Source organism: Electrona antarctica, assembly GCF_951216825.1.
Source record: "Electrona antarctica genome assembly, chromosome: 11".
Classification (NCBI taxonomy): Eukaryota; Metazoa; Chordata; class Actinopteri; order Myctophiformes; family Myctophidae; genus Electrona; species Electrona antarctica.
The window spans coordinates 5,675,594-5,699,923 of record NC_136792.1 but is presented as its reverse complement, the minus strand read 5'-3'; the positions used below and the strand labels follow the sequence as shown (position 1 = coordinate 5,699,923).

The 24,330-nt window shown below is 39.0% G+C and overlaps 1 long non-coding RNA gene across 1 annotated transcript in view; it reads right to left on the bottom strand.

Moving 5' to 3' along the window:
• The window catches only part of LOC306932537, a 148,713-nt gene that overhangs the window by 122,383 nt on the left and 2,000 nt on the right, over window positions 1–24,330 (bottom strand). The gene's annotated exons all lie outside the window — the stretch shown is intronic.

The window sequence follows — 24,330 nt, the reverse complement described above, 5'->3', positions numbered from 1 at the left end:
CTCCTCCCACAGTTTTTGCCGAACATACTCGAGCCATATGTCAAATCGACCGGCTTCATCGGGAATCGTGTGCTTGTTGATTGATAAGAGAAATGTTGTATAGTTTAATTGATATGAATTAATTAGTGAATTAATTTCCCCCATTCACTTGAATGGGAAAATGGGAAAACTCACATTCAACTATTTGTTTCTCTGAGACCGTAAGGGATGTAGTTACAACACTTGGGGAGGAGATTCATAATAATTACAAGAATTAATTAACATAAAATTATATCGGTCGGCCTCATGGTGGCGCTATAACAGCCCACTTTACGTTTTGCCTTCTAACTCTTGACCCGTAGGTCATAAAAACAAATTTATTTTTTCCCTGGATTCCTTGGGTCATGACGCATCTCCGCATATAGGCCACGCCCATTTGCGTCAGGATAGATTTTCCGCCATTTTGAATTTTGTTCAAAACACACTTTTGGATCCTCCACCTACAGATTTTGTCCAAATCTCACAAAAATCGGTACACATGATCTCCGGACCTATCCGATTAAAACAGCACAGTCAGAATTTTGATCTTCCGTATCGTTCGTCCGTAATCGTCTTCCGAAGTTAGTAGGAGGGGCCTATTTTACAAAAAATGCCACAATTCACGCACGGAATGTACGATCCATCCCAAATCCAAATCACATGTCAAGGGTGGCTTAATCAACGCAGAGCCAAAAGCAATTCCATTTTCATCCATAGGGGGCGCTACAATTGCAAAAACAATTACCCGTTTATTGCAAAAACATGATTTCAGGGGGGAAAAAACACTCTGAATTACTTACACATGATCACAAGGGTGACTTGACGTTGTCATTGGCTAGCAAAATTACCGGGAGGGGCCTATATCAGCGAGTGAGGCAACCACACTTTGCAATTTCCCAGAATTGCCTCTTTCTAGTTAGTATGGTTGCCTATGGCGACCATACTATTGTTCCCCTACTTTGGAATACTTTGTATCGCTACTCCTCCCACAGTTTTTTCCACACGCACTCGAGCCATATGTCAAATCGACCGGCTTCGTCGGGAATCGTGTGCTTGCTCATTGCTAAGAGATCCGTTGTATAGTTTAATTGATATTAATTAATTAGTTCTCCATTGACTTATAATGGGAAGATCGAAGACTAATTACGGCTCAAATTTAAGTATTTTTTCCCTTGGAGACCATAAGCACCATATTTACAAGACTTAGGCTGGAGGTTCATAATAATTATGAAAATAAATTGAAAAGGAATTACATCGCTCAGCCTCATGGTGGCGCTATAACAGCCCACTTCACGTTTTTCCCTATAACTCTTGAACCGTAAATCGTAAAATCAAAATTTCCTTTTCCATGGATTCCTTGGATCATGACGAATCTCCCCGCATAGGCCACGCCCATTTCCGTCTAGAACGAAATCGCACCAAATTTGCATTTTCTTCAAAACACACTTTTTGCTCCACCTCCAACAGATTTTGTCCAAATCTCACACAAATTGGTACACAACATCTCTGGTGCTATCCGATTACTTAAACACTGGCAGAATTTTGATAGTCCATACCGTTCGGCCATAATCGGCTTCCGAAGTTAGTAGGAGGGGCCTATTTTACAAAGAATGCCACAAATAATGAACGGAACGTTCAATCCACACGGAATTTTAATCACATATCGAGAGTGGTTCAATCAATGTAGCGCCAAAAGCAATTCTATTTTCACCCATAGGGGGCGCTGCAAATGCCAAAAATGTCACCGTTTGTTGCAAAAACAATTTGTTGGGGGGCTCAATCCCCACCAAAATACTTACACATGATCTCAAAGGTGATGTGACCATTTAATTGACTCGTAAAATTAGTGGGAGGGGCCAACTTTTTTCGAAAAAACTAAAACACTATATGTCACCAAATCAGGATCCGATCAGCGCCAAATTTGAATGGCATGTTGTTTGGCCTTGGCCTCTAACACAACACCTCCTGGCAGACTCCTTGGGTCCCCAACGACGTCGGTGCGACGGGTGCGATGGAGGCAACCATACTTTGCAATTTCCCAGAATTGCTTCTTTCTAGTTAGTGTGGTTGCCTATGGGCAACCATACTATTGTTTCCCTTACCTTTTATTTCTTTCTTTTCATTTTATTCTGTATAAACTTTATTTTGCAGTGCTACTCCTCCCACAGTTTTTGCCGAACATACTCGGGCCATATGTCAAATCGACCGGCTTCATCGGGAATGGTGTGCTTGTTGATTGATAAGAGAAATGTTGTATAGTTTAATTGATATGAATTAATTAGTGAATTAATTTCCCCCATTCACTTGAATGGGAAAATGGGAAAACTCACATTCAACTATTTGTTTCTCTGAGACCGTAAGGGATGTAGTTACAACACTTGGGGAGGAGATTCATAATAATTACAAGAATTAATTAACATAAAATTATATCGGTCGGCCTCATGGTGGCGCTATAACAGCCCACTTTACGTTTTGCCTTCTAACTCTTGACCCGTAGGTCATAAAAACAAATTTATTTTTTCCCTGGATTCCTTGGGTCATGACGCATCTCCCCATATAGGCCACGCCCATTTGCGTCAGGATAGATTTTCCGCCATTTTGAATTTTGTTCAAAACACACTTTTGGATCCTCCACCTACAGATTTTGTCCAAATCGCACACAAATTGGTACAAATGATCTCTGGACCTATCCAATTAAAACGGCACAGTCAGAATTTTGATCTTCTGTATCGTTCAGCCGTAATCGTCTTCCGAAGTTAGTGGGAGGGGCCTATTTTACAAAAAATGCCACAATTCACGCACGGAATGTCCGATCCATCCCAAATCCAAATCACATGTCGAGGGTGGCTTAATCAACGCAGAGCCAAAAGCAATTCCATTTTCATCCATAGGGGGCGCTACAATTGCAAAAACAATTACCCGTTTTTTGCAAAAACATGATTTTGGGGGGGAAATCCCCTCCGAATGACTTATGCATGATCACAAGGGTGACTTCACATTGTAATTGGCTGGCAAAATTACTGGGAGGGGCCTATATCAGCGAGTGAGGCAACCACACTTTGCAATTTCCCAGAATTGCTTCTTTCTAGTTAGTGTGGTTGCCTATGGGCAACCATACTATTGTTCCCCTTACCTTTTATTTCTTTCTTTTCATTTTATTCTGTATAAACTTTATTTTGCAGTGCTACTCCTCCCACAGTTTTTGCCGAACATACTCGAGCCATATGTCAAATCGACCGGCTTCATCGGGAATCGTGTGCTTGTTGATTGATAAGAGAAATGTTGTATAGTTTAATTGATATGAAATAATTAGTGAATTAATTTCCCCCATTCACTTGAATGGGAAAATGGGAAAACTCACATTCAACTATTTGTTTCTCTGAGACCGTAAGGGCTGTAGTTACAACACTTGGGGAGGAGATTCATAATAATTACAAGAATTAATTAACATATAATTATATCGGTCGGCCTCATGGTGGCGCTATAACAGCCCACTTTACGTTTTGCCTTCTAACTCTTGACCCGTAGGTCATACAAACAAATTTATTTTTTCCCTGGATTCCTTGGGTCATGACGCATCTCCCCATATAGGCCACGCCCATTTGCGTCAGGATAGATTTTCCGCCATTTTGTATTTTGTTCAAAACACACTTTTGGATCCTCCACCTACAGATTTTGTCCAAATCGCACACAAATTGGTACAAATGATCTCTGGACCTATCCAATTAAAACGACACATTCAGAATTTTGATCTTCTGTATCGTTCAGCCGTAATCGTCTTCCGAAGTTAGTGGGAGGGGCCTATTTTACAAAGAATGCCACAATTTACGCACGGAATGTCCGATCCATCCCAAATCTGAATCACATGTCGAGGGTGGCTTAATCAAAGCAGAGCCAAAAGCAATTCCATTTTCATCCATAGGGGGCGCTACAATTGCAAAAACAATTACCCGTTTGTTGCAAAAACATGCTTTTGGGGGGGAAATCCCCTACGAATGACTTACGCATGATCACAAGGGTGACTTGACATTGTAATTGGCTGGCAAAATTACTGGGAGGGGCCTATATCAGCCAGTGAGGCAACCACACTTTGCAATTTCCCAGAATTGCTTCTTTCTAGTTAGTGTGGTTGCCTATGGGCAACCATACTATTGTTCCCCTTACCTTTTATTTCTTTCTTTTCATTTTATTCTGTATAAACTTTATTTTGCAGTGCTACTCCTCCCACAGTTTTTGCCGAACATACTCGAGCCATATGTCAAATCGACCGGCTTCATCGGGAATCGTGTGCTTGTTGATTGATAAGAGAAATGTTGTATAGTTTAATTGATATGAATTAATTAGTGAATTAATTTCCCCCATTCACTTGAATGGGAAAATGGGAAAACTCACATTCAACTATTTGTTTCTCTGAGACCGTAAGGGCTGTAGTTACAACACTTGGGGAGGAGATTCATAATAATTACAAGAATTAATTAACATATAATTATATCGGTCGGCCTCATGGTGGCGCTATAACAGCCCACTTTACGTTTTGCCTTCTAACTCTTGACCCGTAGGTCATACAAACAAATTTATTTTTTCCCTGGATTCCTTGGGTCATGACGCATCTCCCCATATAGGCCACGCCCATTTGCGTCAGGATAGATTTTCCGCCATTTTGAATTTGGTTCAAAACACACTTTTGGATCCTCCACCTACAGATTTTGTCCAAATCGCACACAAATTGGTACAAATGATCTCTGGACCTATCCGATTAAAACGGCACAGTCAGAATTTTGATCTTCTGTATCGTTCAGCCGTAATCGTCTTCCGAAGTTAGTGGGAGGGGCCTATTTTACAAAAAATGCCACAATTCACGCACGGAATGTCCGATCCATCCCAAATCTGAATCACATGTCGAGGGTGGCTTAATCAACGCAGAGCCAAAAGCAATTCCATTTTCATCCATAGGGGGCGCTACAATTGCAAAAACAATTACCCGTTTATTGCAAAAACATGCTTTTGGGGGGGAAATCCCCTCCGAATGACTTAGGCATGATCACAAGGGTGACTTGACATTGTAATTGGCTGGCAAAATTACTGGGAGGGGCCTATATCAGCCAGTGAGGCAACCACACTTTGCAATTTCCCAGAATTGCTTCTTTCTAGTTAGTGTGGTTGCCTATGGGCAACCATACTATTGTTCCCCTTACCTTTTATTTCTTTCTTTTCATTTTATTCTGTATAAACTTTATTTTGCAGTGCTACTCCTCCCACAGTTTTTGCCGAACATACTCGAGCCATATGTCAAATCGACCGGCTTCATCGGGAATCGTGTGCTTGTTGATTGATAAGAGAAATGTTGTATAGTTTAATTGATATGAATTAATTAGTGAATTAATTTCCCCCATTCACTTGAATGGGAAAATGGGAAAACTCACATTCAACTATTTGTTTCTCTGAGACCGTAAGGGATGTAGTTACAACACTTGGGGAGGAGATTCATAATAATTACAAGAATTAATTAACATAAAATTATATCGGTCGGCCTCATGGTGGCGCTATAACAGCCCACTTTACGTTTTGCCTTCTAACTCTTGACCCGTAGGTCATAAAAACAAATTTATTTTTTCCCTGGATTCCTTGGGTCATGACGCATCTCCGCATATAGGCCACGCCCATTTGCGTCAGGATAGATTTTCCGCCATTTTGAATTTTGTTCAAAACACACTTTTGGATCCTCCACCTACAGATTTTGTCCAAATCTCACAAAAATCGGTACACATGATCTCCGGACCTATCCGATTAAAACAGCACAGTCAGAATTTTGATCTTCCGTATCGTTCGTCCGTAATCGTCTTCCGAAGTTAGTAGGAGGGGCCTATTTTACAAAAAATGCCACAATTCACGCACGGAATGTACGATCCATCCCAAATCCAAATCACATGTCAAGGGTGGCTTAATCAACGCAGAGCCAAAAGCAATTCCATTTTCATCCATAGGGGGCGCTACAATTGCAAAAACAATTACCCGTTTATTGCAAAAACATGATTTCAGGGGGGAAAAAACACTCTGAATTACTTACACATGATCACAAGGGTGACTTGACGTTGTCATTGGCTAGCAAAATTACCGGGAGGGGCCTATATCAGCGAGTGAGGCAACCACACTTTGCAATTTCCCAGAATTGCCTCTTTCTAGTTAGTGTGGTTGCCTATGGGCAACCATACTATTGTTTCCCTTACCTTTTATTTCTTTCTTTTCATTTTATTCTGTATAAACTTTATTTTGCAGTGCTACTCCTCCCACAGTTTTTGCCGAACATACTCGGGCCATATGTCAAATCGACCGGCTTCATCGGGAATGGTGTGCTTGTTGATTGATAAGAGAAATGTTGTATAGTTTAATTGATATGAATTAATTAGTGAATTAATTTCCCCCATTCACTTGAATGGGAAAATGGGAAAACTCACATTCAACTATTTGTTTCTCTGAGACCGTAAGGGATGTAGTTACAACACTTGGGGAGGAGATTCATAATAATTACAAGAATTAATTAACATAAAATTATATCGGTCGGCCTCATGGTGGCGCTATAACAGCCCACTTTACGTTTTGCCTTCTAACTCTTGACCCGTAGGTCATAAAAACAAATTTATTTTTTCCCTGGATTCCTTGGGTCATGACGCATCTCCCCATATAGGCCACGCCCATTTGCGTCAGGATAGATTTTCCGCCATTTTGAATTTTGTTCAAAACACACTTTTGGATCCTCCACCTACAGATTTTGTCCAAATCGCACACAAATTGGTACAAATGATCTCTGGACCTATCCAATTAAAACGGCACAGTCAGAATTTTGATCTTCTGTATCGTTCAGCCGTAATCGTCTTCCGAAGTTAGTGGGAGGGGCCTATTTTACAAAAAATGCCACAATTCACGCACGGAATGTCCGATCCATCCCAAATCCAAATCACATGTCGAGGGTGGCTTAATCAACGCAGAGCCAAAAGCAATTCCATTTTCATCCATAGGGGGCGCTACAATTGCAAAAACAATTACCCGTTTTTTGCAAAAACATGATTTTGGGGGGGAAATCCCCTCCGAATGACTTATGCATGATCACAAGGGTGACTTCACATTGTAATTGGCTGGCAAAATTACTGGGAGGGGCCTATATCAGCGAGTGAGGCAACCACACTTTGCAATTTCCCAGAATTGCTTCTTTCTAGTTTATTATTATTCTGTATAAACTTTATTTTGCAGTGCTACTCCTCCCACAGTTTTTGCCGAACATACTCGAGCCATATGTCAAATCGACCGGCTTCATCGGGAATCGTGTGCTTGTTGATTGATAAGAGAAATGTTGTATAGTTTAATTGATATGAATTAATTAGTGAATTAATTTCCCCCATTCACTTGAATGGGAAAATGGGAAAACTCACATTCAACTATTTGTTTCTCTGAGACCGTAAGGGATGTAGTTACAACACTTGGGGAGGAGATTCATAATAATTACAAGAATTAATTAACATAAATTTATATCGGTCGGCCTCATGGTGGCGCTATAACAGCCCACTTTACGTTTTGCCTTCTAACTCTTGACCCGTAGGTCATAAAAACAAATTTATCTTTTCCCTGGATTCCTTGGGTCATGACGCATCTCCCCATATAGGCCACGCCCATTTGCGTCAGGATAGATTTTCCGCCATTTTGAATTTTGTTCAAAACACACTTTTGGATCCTCCACCTACAGATTTTGTCCAAATCGCACACAAATTGGTACAAATGATCTCTGGACCTATCCAAATAAAACGGCACAGTCAGAATTTTGATCTTTTGTATCGTTCAGCCGTAATCGTCTTCCGATGTTAGTGGGAGGGGCCTATTGTACAAAAAATGCCACAATTCACACACGGAATGTCCGATCCATCCCAAATCTGAATCACATGTCGAGGGTGGCTTAATCAAAGCAGAGCCAAAAGCAATTCCATTTTCATCCATAGGGGGCGCTACAATTGCAAAAACAATTACCCGTTTGTTGCAAAAACATGCTTTTGGGGGGGAAATCCCCTACGAATGACTTACGCATGATCACAAGGGTGACTTGACATTGTAATTGGCTGGCAAAATTACTGGGATGGGCCTATATCAGCCAGTGAGGCAACCACACTTTGCAATTTCCCAGAATTGCTTCTTTCTAGTTGTAACACTTTATTGTGGGCTCGCAACAGCGAGCACACACTAGTTATTGCCAGTTTATATTTATTCTTGCTTTATTCCAATTTCCGCCCTTTTTTCGAATTCCTACTACTTTCACACACTTTATGCTAGAAATTTAGTTCAAACTTCAAACTGTTCAGCTCTTTGCAGTTATGTGTGCTTGCATTTAGATTTTTACAATTGTTTATACTTTTTTAACTTTTAAACTTTTAAACTTTTTTTTACATTCTTTATAATGAGAGTCGATGGGAGAAACGTCCCATTTTTCACAGTTGACTTTTTTGTGCTCTTATTACTCTGTCATACTAACACTTTGAAACTCCATTCAAACTTTAAAATGTTCATCAATCTTTGAATTTTCATTGGTGAAAACGTTGTTTTGAAAAAGTTTATACTTTTTAAAATATTTAACTTTATTTATAAAATGTTTCTCTCATAGACAATGTATGGGATTTTATCTCTAAATCAACCTCACTTTTGCAGCCTCATTACTCTGGCATACTTTGTCGTAGAAACGTGATTTAAACTTTAGCTAGCTCACACGGCTGTGGACTTTTTCGTGGTTCAAACCGTATTCGAATATGTTACACGGTTTTTCCGAAATCGCAGTTCAATCGCAGGCCGTTTCGCCCAATCAGTGTCCCCTTAGAGTGCGGGGCCTCCTTGAGTAGAGTGTGGAAACTGAAATTCTTTCCTTGGAAATTTACCAAACAAATTGTCGTCCCGGCCAAAATATTCACTTTACACGGATGTTCTTTGGTCATTTTGTAGCCACACATGTCCTCTTTCACACAATGTAACCACCAAAGCACAGATACATACAGAATGTGAACTACGGCCTTTTAAGTGACACAAATACAGTCAAGCGGCCCATTGACCTCCATTGTATAATTCTTACGAGGAAAGTATCGTGAAGACAATTCTTAACTCGCTCTTATAACCACATTTTCCATCGTACCAACACCACCATCGCACATGTTGTACCTCAATGGCTCAGGCCACTCAAAGTGAAAAGAATATTTGCATTCGACTTTTACTTTTTGCGATAGAGCAATTTGTTCGGGCATAGGTTTTTCCCTATTCAGGCCCATTGAAATCTCCCAGTCATAGTGAAGCACTGTTTTACTCTCCCACAGCTGAGACATATAAGGGCTTAATTACAGGGCTGACATTAGAGTTACAAGATCTCAATGAGTTGCTCTGCGAAACCTTGTGAGCTTGTAGGTCTGCTATTTGTGCAGTCACAGACACACGCATGCATACGCATGCACGCACGCACACACGCACGCACGCAGCTTGTAGGTCTGCTATTTGTGCAATTAGGCTCTACACAGAGTCACAGACACACGCATGCATGCACACGCACGCACTTGCACACGCACGTGCACGCGCACGCACACACACACGCACACACGCACACACACACACACACACACACACACAAAAACCCTGTCTTTTGCTTGCAGCATGCTACAGTCTTGCAATTTGCTCCATGGGCTTAGACCACCAATAGGAGCACGCTGTACTTAATTATTTGCTTAAGCCCCGCCCTTCTGTCTTCCCATTGGCTGGCCTTTACACAGCTCTAACTTTTGTTTGCAGCATGATACAGTCCTGAAAATTTGTTTATGGACTTACACCACCAATAGGAACACTAATATAAACTTAAAAAAATATTTTTTTAAAAAAATTTTTTTTTTTACTTTTTTTTTTAAACTTCTTTTTTTTTTTTAATTTTTTTTTTTTTAATTTTTTAAAAAAAAACTTTTCTTTTTTAAAAACTTTTTTTTTTAAACTTTTTTTTTTAAACTTTTTTTTTTTAAACTTTTTTTTTTTTTAACTTTTTTTTTTAAAAACTTTTTTTTTTTAAACTTAAAAAAAAACTTAAAAGAAAACTTAAAAATGAAAAACCAGTGTTCAGACTTGGTGGGTGGTCCCACAGACACAGCTATAACTTTATACATTGCGTTTTTAGCGAGCCCACGCAGTTTCTACAGGAACTGCTTTCTAGTTGTGGGCTCGCAACAGCGAGCACACACTAGTTATTGCCAGTTTATATTTATACTTCTTCTTTATTCCAATTTCCGCCCTTTTTTCGTCCTCCTACTACTTTCACACACTTTATGCTAGAAATTTAGTTCAAACTTCAAACTGTTCAGCTCTCTGCAGTTATTTATGCTTGCATTTTTATTTTTACAATTGTTTATACTTTTTTAACTTTTAAACTTTTAAACTTTTTTTTACATTCTTTATAATGAGAGTCGATGGGAGAAACGTCCCATTTTTCACAGTTGACTTTTTTGTGCTCTTATTACTCTGTCATACTTTCACTTTGAAACTCCATTCAAACTTTAAAATGTTCATCAATCTTTGAATTTTCATTGGTGAAAAAGTTTTTTTGAAAAAGTTTATACTTTTTAAAATATTTAACTTTATTTATAAAATGTTTCTCTCATAGACAATGTATGGGATTTTATCTCTAAATCAACCTCACTTTTGCAGCCTCATTACTCTGGCATACTTTGTCGTAGAAACGTGATTTAAACTTTAGCTAGCTCACACGACTGTGGACTTTTTCGTGGTTCAAACCGTATTCGAATATGTTACACGGTTTTTCCGAAATCGCAGTTCAATCGCAGGCCGTTTCGCGTAATCAGTGTCCCCTTAGAGTGTGGGGCCTCCTTGAGTAGAGTGTGGAAACTGAAATTCTTTCCTTGGAAATTTACCAAACAAATTGTCGTCCCGGCCAAAATATTCACTTTACATGGATGTTCTTTGGTCATTTTGTAGCCACACATGTCCTCTTTCACACAATGTAACCACCAAAGCACAGATACATACAGAATGTGAACTACGGCCTTTTAAGTGACACAAATACAGTCAAGCTGCCCATTGACCTCCATTGTATAATTCTTACGAGGAAAGTATCGTGAAGACAATTCTTAACTCGCTCTTATAACCACATTTTCGATCGTACCAACACCACCATCGCACATGTTGTACCTCAATGGCTCAGGCCACTCAAAGTGAAAACAATATTTGCATTCGACTTTTACTTTTTGCGATAGAGCAATTTGTTCGGGCATAGGTTTTTCCCTATTCAGGCCCATTGAAATCTCCCAGTCATAGTGAAGCACTGTTTTACTCTCCCACAGCTGAGACATATAAGGGCTTAATTACAGGGCTGACATTAGAGTTACAAGATCTCAATGAGTTGCTCTGCGAAACCTTGTGAGCTTGTAAGTCTGCTATTTGTGCAGTCACAGACACACGCATGCATACGCACGCACGCACGCACGCACGCACGCAGCTTGTAGATTTGCTATTTGTGCAATTAGGCTCTACACACAGAGTCACAGACACACGCATGCATGCACACGCACACGCACGCACGTGCACACGCACGCACACACACACACACACGCACACACACACACACACACACACACACACACACACACACACACACACACACACACACACACACACACACACACACACACACACACACACACACACACACAAAAACCCTGTCTTTTGCTTGCAGCATGCTACAGTCTTGCAATTTGCTCCATGGGCTTAGACCACCAATAGGAGCACGCTGTACTTAATTAATTGCTTAAGCCCCGCCCTTCTGTCTTCCCATTGGCTGGCCTTTACACAGCTCTAACTTTTGTTTGCAGCATGATACAGTCCTGAAAATTTGTTTATGGACTTACACCACCAATAGGAACACTATAATATTTTTTTTAACTTTTTTTTTTTTAAACTTTTTTTTTTTAAACTTTTTTTTTTTTTTAACTTTTTTTTTTTAACTTTTTTTTTTTTTTAACTTTTTTTTTTAAAAACTTTTTTTTTTTTTAAACTTTTTTTAAAAACTTAAAAATAAAAAACTTAAAAAAGAAAACTTAAAAATGAAAAACTTAAAAAAAACTTAAAAGAAAAAAAAACTTTTAAAAAAGAACTTAAAAAAAACATTTAAAGAAAAACTTAAAAAAAACTTAAATACTTAAAAAAAACTTAAAACAAATGAACTTAAAAAATAAACTTAAAAAAAATAAACTTAAAACAAAAACTTAAAAAAACTTAAAAACACAAAAATGAAAGAAAAGTCTTAGACCATTGTCAATAATCATTGTGTTTATGCTTTTAAAGATAGGCCTATATGCTATTTGACCCTTTTTTTACATGTAAACGTATGCTATTTAATACAATTTCTGCTCATTAATGCTTTCATATCCATTGATGTTGTATTTTTTTCTTTTTACCTTTTCTTAATTAATCAATAATACATTGTAAAGCATTATTCATACATTACAAATCATTAGTAGACACAGTTATAACTTTACTTACTTTATTCTGCCACATTTTGGGCATCATACTACTTCCACATACTTTACTGCTTACGGTATATTATTTTTTTTACAAATTGTTATACAACTTTTTGTACTCCGGTCCCCAGGTTTCAAACTTGGTGGTTGGTCCCACAGACACAGCTATAACTTTATACATTGCGTTTTTAGCGAGCCCACGCAGTTTCTACAGGAACTGCTTTCTAGTTCATGCATATTATTATTCCACTAGAGTAACCTTTTGTTTAAAGCACTACTCCTCCCACAGTTTTGACTGTACGCACTTGAGCCATATCTCAAATTGACCGGCTTCATCGGGAAGGATGTGCTTGTATTTTTTTAAGAGAAATGTTGTATAGTTTAATTGATATGAATTTATTAGTGAATAGAATTTCCCCATTGACATGAATGGGAAAATGCGATTTTTCGCATTTTCTCACATTCAAGTATTTTTTCCTCAGAGACTGTAAGGGCTATAGTTACAAAACTTGGAGGGTAGGTTCATAATAATTACTAAAATTAATTAACTTATAATGTTATCGGTCGGCCTCATGGTGGCGCTATAACAGCCCACTTTACGTTTTGGCTTATAACTCTTGAACCGTAGGTCGTAAAATCTAAATTATTATTTCCCTGGCTTCCTTGGGTCATGACGCATCTCCCCATATAGGCCACGCCCATTTGCGTCATGATAGATTTTCCGCCATTTTGAATTTTCTCCAAAACACACTTTTGGCTCCTCCTCCTACATATGTTGTCCAAATCTCACAAAAATCGGCACACATGATCTCGGGACCCATCCGATTAAAACACCAACTGCAGAATTTTGGTAGTGCGAATCGTACGGCCGTAATCGTCGTCCGAAGTTAGTAGGAGGGGCCTATATCACAAAAAATGCCATAAATCACGAACGAAATGTCCAATCCATCCCAAATTTGAATCACATGTCGCGGGTGGTTCAATCAACCGAGTACCAAAAGCAATTCTATTTTCATCCATAGGGGGCGCCGCAAATGCGAGAAATGTAACCGTTTGTCGCAAAAACATGATTTTTGGGGGGAAAAATCCCCTCCGAATTACTTACGCATGATCGCAGGGGTGACGCGACATTGCAATTGGCTGGCAATATCAGTGGGAGGGGCATATGTAAGCCACTGCGGCAACCACACTTTGCAATTTTTTAAAATTGCGACCTTTCTAGTTAATTGCTGTTATGGCCGATAACTGATATTACCGATGTTGATATGATCTCATTCTGTATTGAAAAATTATAATTTTGTCCATTCTGAAAAATACATGTAACAGGGTATCTGCACTGCAGGCTTAGGCAAGTCAGATTTGACTTAAATACCTTTTATATTTAATATTATGAGCTTGTAGATCTGTTCAAGCTGTTATTTTGGGCTTGTTTATCTGTAAAGACAAATAAACAGATTTATCAAACCGATTAATTCATCGGTATGATTGATTAATCGAACCGATGCCGTTAATCTAAAAACAACTTAAATCGACCAATACCGATGTGTCTCCCATCACTACAAAGTACACAAATAAAGTGTACTTTGATGTGTACCACTGATGTGTTGATGGCAAAGAAGATGTAAAGAAGATGTGATTCAACAGTAAATATGTTTTATTCCTTTTCTCCCAGTCTTAATTCAGTCCATCAACAAAGGCCCTCTAACAGGTAACATTGGAGCATTTGACAACACTGCATACAGGAATAGACATGCATGCATGAACTCACACATGCCCCCTAACACATGTTTTAAACGCTTGTTTTATTGTAAATCAATACTATATAGTTCCTTAAGCAGCTTACAATGTATTTTACTCTTATTAGACAAAGCCCAGGCTAATTGTTTTGTCTTCCCTGCAGAGGTTAGACCATCTCATAATGAGAAGTTCTGCAGTACATGGGGGAACCGTCACTACAAGACATATGATGGAGATGTCTTCCAGATGTCTTCAAGTTGTAACTACATCCTGACGTCTCAATGCAAAGCAGCATATAGTCAGTTTAACGTCCAACTGCAGAGGACAGACGAAGGATACAAAGTCACAATGAACCTGGAAGGAGCGATCATTGAAATGTCTAAGAACTCCATCACAGTCAATGACAAAGTGTAAGTACTGGCCAGTATTATGAGAACAAGCTATGATCATTACTAGCATGGATGTCTTAATGGAACTGACTAGCCAGTAGGGCTGGTAAATTAAATGGAAATGTTTGTGCAAAATGTCAAGGAAAACACACGCTGACGCTGCGTTCGTTATTTGAGGCATTTAGTTCAAAACGGAGCACTCCTGCAAACTTTGGAAGTCAATCTTCAGGATGGAATATGAAAAAATCTGAAAGACCAGTTTCATTTAATGCCTATAATGTGTAGGGCCTACCGATTCCTGTGATGTTTGGACAAAATCTGGAGGAGTAATCTAAAAAGATGTGCTATAACAGGTCAATCTGATTTTTTGGGGGGCAGAGGTTCAACTCTGGCATTCAGGTGCCAGAGATTAGCTGCTCACAGACGGACGGATGGACAGGATGCAAAATATATAGCCTACTGATGCAGAAATCAATAGCAATCAGCAAATGAGAAATAATAATAATAAAAAAAACACCGGATCCCATGGTCAACAAATTCTAGATAGTAACGTAATGTGATAAGCTACTATTTGGTCTGGTAACTGCTTGTTTTAGCTAGCTATGATTTTACACAAACTAGATTCAGCCATTGGCTGTTGGGGTTTTGTTGGACAGCAGCACACTGTAACCAACTGTATGTGTCTCTTCAGGGTGAAAGATCAGTTCAGTCAGTCTGGCGTTTCAGTGGAGAAAGTTTCGTCCTACATCAAGGTCAAAGCTACGTTCGGCCTTGTTCTGATGACCAACTTTGAAGACTCTCTGTGGGTAGGTCTGGAAAACATACTCCTTCTTCTTCCTTATTAACTATTACAAATGTATACAAAAATGCTATATTTTGCTCTGCACAATATTGAATATTTTTTCAATTGTTAAAATAGCTTGAGCAGAACATAATGAATACGTTTTATTTTGAAAATTGTTTTAAGGTGGAATTGGATGAACAGTTCAGAAACCAAACCTGTGGACTGTGTGGAGATTTCAATGGAATTGAAGAGTTTGTGGAAAATGGTAAAAAATAATAATGAAATACTGTAATAATAATTATAATAAATATACTGTAGTTGCAAGCAGCAATATTAGGACCAAGAAATGCAATAAGCAATATATATATATGCAACATGCAATATATTATGCTCCATGAAGAGGGACTGTGGAAATTGTAATCCATGTCTGTATTATGTTAGTTATAATGCAGATTTCAAACTCATGTAAAACATTATCATATAAGTTATCATGACAAAATGTAGCTGACTTTTGGTTGATTTTCTTTTTGTATTATTATTATTAATTGGCTCATGGAGGCTTCATTAATTTACGCATAACCTTCTCTTCAACTTTAGTCTTTTAAAAAAAATCTGCTACAAAGTGCTACAATAGCCTACAGGGTAAACATATTTGCAACAAATATTAAAACTAGAGCATTACTAAAAGCTACTTGTCATTAAAGCTTACTTATTGTCTCTCTACAGGGGAGGCGAGTGAAGTGGATGATTACGCAGAACGCTGGTTAGCCAATGATCCCTCAGACAGTGATGACTGTGATGATGTCCAACCAAACAACAAGACTTGTACACAACAAGTAATGACAAGAACAGTGAAACATCAACATATTCAACATGTTTCAATATATCACCCACGTGAATATGCTCCATGCTAATAGTTTCTTTATTCTGACCCACAGAACGTAACGTGTGAACAGCTCTTGACATCACCTGCCTTAAAAGGCTGCAGAGAGCTGCTGGATTATGATTCTTTTCACCAAGCTTGTTCCAGTGATCTCTGTCACTGTGACAACAGCAGCTCATGTCTGTGTTCAACCCTGGCTGAGTATTCTCGCCAGTGTGCCCACGCCGGTGGAAATCCACAGAAGCATCAACTCTGTAGTAAGAAATATTAAATATTTTAAAAATATATCAAAGCACTGTTTTAAGTTCTGTCATGACACTTCATTTTGATTTTGTTGAATAGCAAAGAACTGCCCATACAACATGGAGTACAAAGAATGTGGAAGTCCCTGCACAGACACCTGCAGTAACACAGAGAGGAGTAAGCAGTGTGATGACCACTGCATCAACGGATGCTTCTGTCCAGAAGGTACAACAAGAATGACCACATTAATATAACATCCATATCTGATTACTGATAAGAATCAGGTTGCGACAATAACTAGGTTAACATGCTTCCATGTGTTGGTCACATGACACAATAACTAGGTTAACATGCTTCCATGTGTTGGTCACATGACACAATAACTAGGTTAACATGCTTCCATGTGTTGGTCACATGACACAATAACTAGGTTAACATGCTTCCATGTGTTGGTCACATGACACAGAAGGTTCAATAACTAGGTTAACATGCTTCCATGTGTTGGTCACATGACACAATAACTAGGTTAACATGCTTCCATGTGTTGGTCACATGACACAATAACTAGGTTAACATGCTTCCATGTGTTGGTCACATGACACAATAACTAGGTTAACATGCTTCCATGTGTTGGTCACATGACACAATAACTAGGTTAACATGCTTCCATGTGTTGGTCACATGACACAGAAGGTTCAATAACTAGGTTAACATGCTTCCATGTGTTGGTCACATGACACAGAAGGTTCAATAACTAGGTTAACATGCTTCCATGTGTTGGTCACATGACACAATAACTAGGTTAACATGCTTCCATGTGTTGGTCACATGACACAATAACTAGGTTAACATGCTTCCATGTGTTGGTCACATGACACAATAACTAGGTTAACATGCTTCCATGTGTTGGTCACATAACACAATAACTAGGTTAACATGCTTCCATGTGTTGGTCACATAACACAATAACTAGGTTAACATGCTTCCATGTGTTGGTCAATAACTAGGTTAACATGCTTCCATGTGTTGGTCACATAACACAATAACTAGGTTAACATGCTTCCATGTGTTGGTCACATAACACTATAACTAGGTTAACATGCTTCCATGTGTTGGTCAATAACTAGGTTAACATGCTTCCATGTGTTGGTCAATAACTAGGTTAACATGCTTCCATGTGTTGGTCACATGACACAATAACTAGGTTAACATGCTTCCATGTGTTGGTCACATGACACAATAACTAGGTTAACATGCTTCCATGTGTTGGTCACATAACACAATAACTAGGTTAACATGCTTCCATGTGTTGGTCAATAACTAGGTTAACATGCTTCCATGTGTTGGTCACATGACACAGAAGGTTCAATAACTAGGTTAACATGCTTCCATGTGTTGGTCACATGACACAATAACTAGGTTAACATGCTTCCATGTGTTGGTCACATGACACAATAACTAGGTTAACATGCTTCCATGTGTTGGTCACATGACACAATAACTAGGTTAACATGCTTCCATGTGTTGGTCACATGACACAATAACTAGGTTAACATGCTTCCATGTGTTGGTCACATGACATAGAAGGTTCAATAACTAGGTTAACATGCTTCCATGTGTTGGTCACATGACACAGAAGGTTCAATAACTAGGTTAACATGCTTCCATGTGTTGGTCACATGACACAATAACTAGGTTAACATGCTTCCATGTGTTGGTCACATGACACAATAACTAGGTTAACATGCTTCCATGTGTTGGTCACATGACACAATAACTAGGTTAACATGCTTCCATGTGTTGGTCACATAACACAATAACTAGGTTAACATGCTTCCATGTGTTGGTCACATAACACAATAACTAGGTTAACATGCTTCCATGTGTTGGTCAATAACTAGGTTAACATGCTTCCATGTGTTGGTCACATAACACAATAACTAGGTTAACATGCTTCCATGTGTTGGTCACATAACACTATAACTAGGTTAACATGCTTCCATGTGTTGGTCAATAACTAGGTTAACATGCTTCCATGTGTTGGTCAATAACTAGGTTAACATGCTTCCATGTGTTGGTCACATGACACAATAACTAGGTTAACATGCTTCCATGTGTTGGTCACATGACACAATAACTAGGTTAACATGCTTCCATGTGTTGGTCACATAACACAATAACTAGGTTAACATGCTTCCATGTGTTGGTCAATAACTAGGTTAACATGCTTCCATGTGTTGGTCACATGACACAGAAGGTTCTGATGTCAGAATACGCCTTAGATGTTTTTCCTCCCATGCACCGTAAGTGTAAGAATCTCTGACTATGTAATAATATTGATTTTTTATTACCATAATCTCAAGGAACTGTGTTTGACGACATCAAGAAGAGTGGCTGTGTCCCTGTTAAACAGTGTTCCTGTGCTCACGATGGCAAAATCTACAAGGCTGGAGAGTCCTACACCAAGACATGTTCAAAATGGTAATAGACTGTAGAGAAAAAAAGGGAATCCCAAACACTATCTTCACTTACAGCCAAACAAAACATTTCGATCGTTTCGACACTTTTTGTCACAGAGAGAAAGACTCACAGACAGAACATATTTAAAGTGATATTTAATGTCAGTTGTATTAGTACTCCAGTGCTCCAATATAAGAACAGAAAATACAGATCCAGACATAATATAATCAATATTTAAAAATGACAAAAATGTACATCTGATTATAATTACATAATAATTGTTTAAATGTTTTTTGCTATTCAATGTGGGGCAATGTCTCAGCACTTTCACACCTAGTGTCTGCCATTGAATACTACATGCATGTAGTATACGTATATGAATGAGAGACATGACAAATTATAGAGATTACCGATACAATGTATAGACATATTTATGTATTATTAAAGGGAATTTACTTAAATGTACATGTAGTGTTACATACAGTTGATGTAATATACGTGTCTGTAAATAATTCATGTCTACATTTTCATCTATGCATAGTGGCATATGCAAATATGATGAATGATGACAGATGTGCTAAGGGCATGAAATATACTGTACATGTGCATATACAGGACAATAATATACATGAACTGTAGCCTATGTGAAGTGTGTATACTGAGCGTATGTAAATGTACACATGTGTGTGTGTTTCAGTACCTGTACAGGTGGAAGGTGGAGTTGTGTTGACACCGATAACTGTCCTGGAACCTGCAACGTCATGGCTGGCAGTTTCTTCACCACCTACGATGAGAACCAATACGAGTTCAGCGGAGACTGCTCCTACATTCTGACCCAAGTTAGTGAAACAATGAAATGCAGTATAATCCCTTTTTAAATCAATAACTCCTGTGTATTCAATATTCAATTAATTACATTTAAATACATGCAATAATATACAACAGTAAACAAGACATAATCAACACTATAATAGCAATGAACGTGTACAGTAAACATTAGGTGTGCGGTGGGGGTCATTCCTGGTGTTAAAGATGGAGTGCCGTTATTTTTAAAAGAAATCGTCAGTTTTTCATGTGACAGTGAAAGTACTTCATTAGACCCCTCGGTGTGGTTGGTATGTGCAATGATGTCATCCCTAGAGGCTGAAACCTTGACAGATGATATAGTGACAACACAATATCATCCCCTCCCCTAACCACCCCCCCCCCCCCCCCCCTTTATCATACAACAACAGCTGTGGGTGTGGCTTGATCACCATTCACCACCCATCACCACCCACAAAGAAAACCAGGCATACTTAATACTTAAAAAAATCAAGGCGCTCATATTTAAGCTTAGGGGGCTTATGACCCTGTCAGGACCCGTTGTCAACTTCTTGGTCTGCTATTCTTGGCCGTTCCCGGCCAGACACCATCGTGTGATCGGAGCATGCATTATCATTCCTCTATCCATCGCAGGAAATAAAGGCTGTGTTTCTCATCTTCACCTTGTTTTCCAGGTGAAAAGTAAGAACATCACAGTTCATGGTGATCTGTCCAGATGTGGTAAATCTGACTCTGAGACATGTCTGGAGGCTGTAACTGTGGTCCTGCCTGGACAGGTAGGTTATTATGTCTCTCTACAAAAAAAATAAAAAATCAACATATATTTTATATACAGTAGCCTAAGTACATAATGGTGACGTACTCATTATTTTTTATTACAGAAAATTAAAGTTGAAGACAGTGGAAAATTATATTATAACAAACTGATTTCTCAAGTACCCCTCCTCCTGGGTGAGTTTCCATCCATTGAAAGGATGTCGTTATTTATTTTTTCTTCTTCCATGTAATGAATTGGTTTATTACAGACATCAATGTTGAATGGCTTCAATGTACATTCTGTATTTCACAGACAATGTCAAAGTCTTCAAGCCGTCAACGTTCCACATGCTCATTCATACTAGCTATGGACTCCAGGTGCAGATACAGCTAACACCCAGAATGCAAGTCTACATCACAGCTGCTGCGTCTCTTAAGGGGAAGCTCCGTGGTATGCATCCATACCATAATGTTTTGTATTATTGAAAAACAATATATTCAAATGGTGAATTGGTGATGCAATGATATGACTGTTGTTTCCCCAGGTCTTTGTGGAGACTTTAACGATGTTAAAAATGATGACTTAAAAACCAGTAGTGGGCTGATTGAGGCTCGGGCTGCAGAGTTTGCTAATACATGGATGAGTAAAGCTTCCTGTCCTGCCAGCAAAGTCTTTACGAGTGCATGCAGTCTGAATGTACAGAAAGGTCTGTAATCTGCACATTGCTTTAGTCTGTCTATTCAACTTTTTCAGTGGATAAAACGTTTTCATCTTTTTTTCCTTTTTTTTTGTTTTACAGAGAAGTATGCTGAGAATTGGTGTTCCATGATTGGTGACGCCAAAGGGATTTTTTCTAAGTGTCATTCTGAAATTGATCCAGAGTTCTATGAAGATGTAAAGATTTGATATTTTACAAACAATTCAGCCAAATGTAGATTAAATATGTGTGTGTAGATTGACCCTGTGAATAACCCTCTTCATAGAGCTGTAAGGAGGCTACCTGCAGCTGTGAGAAGAGTGAAGACTGCATGTGTGCGGCTGTATCTGCCTACGTTCAGACCTGCGCTGCAGCAGGCATCTTCATCACTGGGTGGAGAGACACAGTGTGCAGTAAGCTCTGCATACAAACATCTCATTTCAAATGAACAGCAGTGTTTGTTAGATTTAAACCACTGACAGCCTTTCATGTTTTCACAGAAAAATACACAACCTCCTGCCCTGCTAGCATGGTGTACAGCTACAAAATGACCAGCTGTAATCATGGTTGTCGCTCTCTAAGCCAGCCCGACACTACGTGTCAGATAGGCTTTACTCCTGTGGACGGCTGTGGATGTGCTGAAGGAACTTATCTTAATGAAAAGGGAGAGTGTGTGCCATTGATAAAATGTCCCTGCTATGATGGGTATCACCAGATTCAACCTGGGACCACCGTCAGGATTCAAGGAAAAACCTGGTGAGGATATCACTGCTCCAATGCTTCTTCTTTGATGTTTTTCTACTTCTCTTTGATCTACTGTCCAATGTGTCTCTTTCACTTTCTAGTGTCTGCAAGCGTGGGAAGCTCAACTGTTATGGAAAGCCAAGCATTACATGTGGGTACTCAGCACTCTTCTCGTTGCATCATTTCTAACATAAGAAGTATGTTTTTTAACACCATTTTCTCTTCAGCCTGCAAAGCTCCGATGGTCTTCTTCAACTGTTCCAAAGCTTCGGTGGACGCAAAAGGCTCAGAATGCCAGAAGAGCTGTCAGTCTGCCGACACTGAATGTGTAAATTACTTTTGGCGCTTTATCATGTGATGGAAATAAAATGTGTGTCCTTGTTCAGAGAAGAATTGAAACAGAACCCCAGATCCTCTAATCTAGTCAGAAATTAAACATACAGGATTGAATCGTCATCAACACAACACTTGAATCATATAGTTATACCCTTCTTCTACATGTTATCAATGCAATGCTGACTTCAGCTTGTTGTAGATAAAGGTGGTGTTTACAATTAACTGTACTTGATGTGTTTTGTAGGTGAGCTCTGATTGCGTGTCAGGCTGTGTGTGTCCTGGTGGCTTGCTGTCCGATGGTAAAGGGGGATGTATCAAAGACAACCAGTGTCCCTGTTCGTATGGTGGGGTCACCTATGAGCCTGGACAGACGGTCAAGGTGGACTGTAACACCTGGTAAAGGACTTTCATGCTCTGAAGTATGTCTTTGTGTGTTATTCAGAATCTGTTCTAGATTTAAACCTTTCTGTTATGGTCATTATAGCACGTGCTCTGGGAAAACATGGAAATGCACCACAAAGCAATGTGAAGGGACCTGCAGTATCTATGGAGAGGGTCATTATGTCACTTTTGATGCCAAGAGGTTCTCTTTTCATGGTGGCTGTGGATATGTCTTTGCTCAGGTACAATAGAGAGGTTTCTATTTGGTCTCTCTCTGTTATTTCAGTGTTTTGATGTGAATTCAGTCAGAATGCTAATGCCAGCATCTTACAGGATTACTGCGGCGGCAACACCGACGGCACCTTCAGGGTTCTGACTGAGAGTGTCCCATGTGGGCCTGCTTACCAGACCTGCTCCATCTTGATCAAGCTCTTCTTAGGGGTACAAAGCACAGTTACAAACACATATTTTCTGTACACATACCATGGTGCATTACAAGTGAAGTCAACATGATTTGTTCTTTGTTATTTCAGGACACTGAAATTGAACTGAGTGAGGAAAGAGTCAAAGTTGTCAAACAAAGTAAAAGCCAGGAGGTCTCCTATAAGGTCCACACCATGGGCATTTATTTGGTCCTTGAGGCAAAACAGGGACTGACTCTAATCTGGGACAAGAAGACAGGTCTGATGATCAAACTCAGCTCTACATACAAGGTTAGTTAACAATAGAACTAACACTTAGTATCTATAGTATCAATTATGTGATGCTGCTGTAACTTATTATTCAACTATATCCAAACACCTGAGATCTTCAGAATTGGAGTAAAATGCTAAACTGACTGCCTGAAGCAAAGGTGGTTGGTTGATGATTCCTGAATGTTTTATAAACAACATAGATTTTTTCCTCCAGGGAAAAATCTGTGGTCTGTGTGGGAACTATGATGGAAATGCAAGGAATGACTTCACAGCCAGGAACCAGGAAGTGGTGGCGAAAGCTCTTGAGTTTGGAAACAGCTGGAAAGTTTCTCCTAGTTGTCCTGACAAGGAAAGTGAGAAAGGTCCTTGTGCTGTCTACTCCTACAGACAGGCCTGGGCTGTGAAGCACTGCAGCATTATCAACACTGATGTATTCAAAGCCTGTCACTTGAAGGTAGCATGTCACACACATGCACGCACGCACGCACGCATGCATGCACGCACGTACATACGTATGTATGTGTTTTTTGTGTAGTAATTAGTGAATGATTCTATAATTCAAATGATTCTACCAAAACACCATATTTGTCAACTTGAACAAAATGTTGCAGAATTATTATAATGCCCCTAATATAATTATGCAACAAAATATTTAAGTTAATTTAGGTTATCGAGGGCAGTGTTGTGGTCATACATCATCAAAAGGATGAGATCTGCATTTAAAACCCCAAGCTGAGGTCTAACTTTAATCGTGTTACTACTAGTTCATACTAGTTAATAACATATCTATGTGTATTTCTTGCTGTATTCACTAGCAAATCATAATTGCAATAATTAAATGTCTT